The 4,023-nt window shown below is 45.3% G+C and overlaps 1 protein-coding gene across 1 annotated transcript in view; it reads left to right on the plus strand.

Moving 5' to 3' along the window:
* Window positions 1-1,035: 1,035 nt before the first annotated feature.
* The window catches only part of LOC104962114 (leucine-rich repeat and immunoglobulin-like domain-containing nogo receptor-interacting protein 1), a 27,063-nt gene continuing 24,075 nt past the window's right edge, over window positions 1,036-4,023 (plus strand). Inside the window, exon 1 of the mRNA XM_010790512.1 lies at window positions 1,036-1,615. The gene's annotated coding sequence lies outside the window, so the exon portion shown is untranslated. The remainder of the gene's footprint in view (window positions 1,616-4,023) is intronic.

Genomic DNA, 4,023 nt, shown 5'->3' on the forward strand with positions numbered 1-4,023 from the left:
AATGAATTCTTGTTCTACAAACGAGATAACCCTTACAGTAACCCCTATAATCGTGCTGCAGACTGATGTGTAACCGGGGCCTCTCGTGGGTGAGAGGAGGATAGTGTTAAGGAATCCATCAGATTGGTTGTCCTCCCACAAACTAGCTAATCAATGTACCATGTGCAGCGATTACAAATGAGTCCTATAAAATCAGATCCTAAAATAGATTCATCATTAAAATGCATTGAACGAAGATCATGAATCGATCACAGAATATCTAAGGAGATCCAGTGGTGCTGAACTCATAACATATTTAAGAACAACAATATGATCATCTCTCACGTTGGCATCACATTAAAGACAATGCCGTGAGAACATTGGATAGGACAAGATGAGAGTTGGCTCTTGTGAAATATTTACTACTCCTGCTTTTAAAGCCCTGCAATCTCTGACTGATTGTGTCTGACACCCCTTTAAAATTCACAGGAGATAGACAAAGGATCAGAGATGTATTAGACAACATGCAGGGCCTGCAAAAGACTGTGTTGTCAGTGTGTGTGTGTGTGTGTGTGTGTGTGTGTGTGTGTGTGTGTGTGTGTGTGTGTGTGTGTGTGTGTGTGTGTGTGTGTGTTTGTCAGCAGTATCTGAAGCCCACAGTGCCATCAGGCTCTCAAAAGAGGAACTGCCTCCTCTCATAGCTTCCCCCCCCCCTCATGTCTCCACTCCAGTCTCAGATACTTACATCTGATTGTATTTCTTTATTTCCCAGCAGCTTGTCACTTAAACATATAGATGTTGCGATGGCAATATAAGTTAGTTTGTTTCAATTCACCGTCAGAAAAGATTCTTTGTTAGGAAATGTATGTATCCGTGCGTCTGCATGCGCGTAAACGTGTTCTGGTGCGCGCTAACAGGGGGTGGAATCTCAACATACAAATCTGGACAGATAAGACAGGTTAACAAAACGCGCAGTCTAAATAAATAAAACAGCAAATGAACAGACTGCATGTGCGCTGCGATCAACCATACAGCACATCCACCCACCCATACACACACACAGTTTTACCACACGCACACACTTGAGTAGGACACCGGGCAGAGTGCGTTCCGCCGATCATCTCCTCCCTCCCCTCAGCAGCAGATTGCTGTGCCTCTAACGACAGACAGTCACAAAGTGTTGTGAGCGCGAGGCTGTAGAGAGACTGCATCAAGGAGCGAGGACTGCATGTGCGCTTGCATCGGGAACGGTGCGTGGGAGTTGTTCTCTCTCTACCTGCCATTTGCATTCCTTCTTTATTCTCCACGTTGATCCTCGGACGAGTGCGGGCGCACAGGGAGTCCCATTACCGAGGGAGGATCGCGCTGCGTGTGTGAGCGTGTGTGTGTGGGTTAAAAAAACTACAGCTGTCATCTTAGAACAGCGGCACTGCTGTTGTGGAGAAAGTCGTTGGAAATCTGCAAGAAACGGGTGGCTGCTATCTTTTCTTCTACCCCCCTTCAATTTTTTTTTTTAAAGCTGTCTTTTAAGGCGATGGACTTGAGATAGTGCGTCTCAATTTGAGTGTTGGTGACTGGGAGTTGCCGTCGGGGAGAAATGCGAGAGGATGCTTGGAAGCAGTGAAGGATACAGCAGGTGAGTTTTCGATTAGGAAAGCAAAAATGGGGTTCTCTTTTAACGCAGACTATTGTTCACAGTGTTCATTCTCATGTCGATGCAGTTTATCATGTTAGCTCAGCCCAAGGTTGTAAGAGGGGTGGAGATCCAGAATGCAGCGGTCTGGGCTACTTGGAAGGAAACATCCCTCAAAAAATGTGACTTATAATGTGTCTTGGGTGACGTTAATTATCACGATAGGCTGTCCTAAAACTCCTTGGATAACATTCCGATGTCAAATCGGTATATTCCAAAATGTCCGAGAAAGTACGCGATGATAAGGGTAGAATCGGTTGACAGGACAGAAAAGCAAACGGGGACTTGAGTGTGCTTAGGCGCGTCCTCTGCAGGTAAAAATCATCTAATCCTGGCACATTGGAAATTAATTTAGAGATGTTATCCTTTCACATTTTGACAGTGTAATCTGGCCATTTCTCTGCGTATGTGTGCATGTCTGGGATGACGAAGGCTTAAGCCATTCAAATGTAATTGTCCCGTGAATGTGAGTGTGTGAGAATGGGGCGTGTGTGAATGTGCAGGGGAAAGGGGTGTTTGGTGGGATTGCAAAATGTTATCTTAATCTAGCCTTGATTTGGCCATTTATGGACTTTGCTGAGATAGCATTTCAGTGTGAGGCAGTCGTGATCAACCCCATATGCCATTTCATTCATCTGCAAAGATGGCTATCTGTTAAATGTGCAGCGTATTAAAGCAAAGCAGGCTTCTGCAGCAGGAGTCGTGCATTTCATTGATCCTCAGAAACGACTTTGGAATTTTTGGGTTTTGAATATGACAACAATGGGGTCCTTAAGGGGCTTACACTGCAGGACACAGGATGAAACTTGTGTGTGTGTGTGTGTGTGTGTGTGTGTGTGTGCGCGTGTTGTTTTTTATTCAAGGCAGCATTCGCAGAGTATATATATGACAGTGGCCCCTGAAATGTTTCCCTCTTTATTGTCTAGCACTGCTCCTTATAATGACACACCAAAACAGTTGCGGCAGAGTATCAGAAAGCTGTGTGATGCTGTGCCTGCGGACATTCATAAAGTGCTGTAGCTCTATTGGTTATAAATAGCCGGAGGGAGCGGACAGCCATAGCTCGAGCAGCCTCTCCCTGCTTTATCAGCGCTCACCATCCAAAATGATAGATATCTGATACACCCTGAGATATCACACAGAGGCAGGGGCAAGTGTGTGGCACATGGGGCTTCATAGATGCATTATAGCCTCTTATGAGTGCTTTGTTTCCCTCCTTGGTTACATTCTCTTCTTATTAAGAAATAACTTTAGTATTTTCCCTCTGCTAGGTCCCTTTGTGACACTCAATAGTGACTTTAGAGTCGCCTTATCACACCAGATGTTTCCCTATAATCCTTTATACCGTTCACTGCATTCCTTTAGGTTTTTTCAACTTCACTTGCAGGCTTTAAATCGTATTGCTGTCGGGTTTTGATCTATGCGATGATTCGGGACGCTGCTGACTCAATCATGGCTGCCTTGCAACAGCCAAGAGGATGCTGAGGTGTGCGATCCGCTTTATCCACACGCCCTGCCTGCCTCGATTAAACAAATGTGCGGCCGCTGACCTTGGCCATCCAAGAGTTGTCAATAGGATTCACCTTTCTGCCCTGCGATAGGCTATAGGACATTAACAACAGAGCCCACCAGCTCGCTCTCCTGCAACATTATGCTGCTGTTGACATACTATATTGAATTACAACACAATGATCAATGTTTGCAATAAGCTAAACCTCCACACAGAGTATCAGATGTCTCAGGAAAATCATGCTCCTCATAACAGCATTACATTTCTACGAAGAAAGGTTACATCTTGGCATGTTTGTAATTGAATCTCATGCAGAAAGGATGGAACAGCAAACCTAAAACCAGAATAAGAGTGTGTGCTGCATTTTAATAAGTTGTAAATGAAATCAGCTTCTCTGTAGATTTGTCAGCAGACCGGGGCAGTCGAGACGGAGTGGGCGGTGACAGTGTGGACCATGATGTTAGTGCATGATGACTGATCACAGACTTGCCTTCTCACAACGCACTAAATGACCAACAGTGTTAGTGAGAGGGCTAATGCTGGCTTATGACGTGTAAGCGCGTCTCTTGGAGACACTCACCCCGGGTGTAAAGCCGACACCTTCTGCATTGGCAAGGTGTTTATTAGCTCCCAGTTGTGAGGCCTTGATGCCTAGATTATCCACACGTTGCTGGGAGATTTAACCCGGCACGGCAATCATGTTGCCTTAATAAGACCTGGCTGCCATTCCACTTGATGCCAACGCCTTCATACATCTAATGTGCCCTGGGCTGGATAACATGTTCATAAAACGCCTGCGGTGGGATCACAGTAGAAATGTAGACATTCAAATGGTTGAAGG

This window comes from Notothenia coriiceps, unplaced genomic scaffold (genome assembly GCF_000735185.1).
Source record: "Notothenia coriiceps isolate Sejong01 unplaced genomic scaffold, NC01 NC01_scaffold00034377, whole genome shotgun sequence".
In the NCBI taxonomy this organism is placed as follows: domain Eukaryota; kingdom Metazoa; phylum Chordata; class Actinopteri; order Perciformes; family Nototheniidae; genus Notothenia; species Notothenia coriiceps.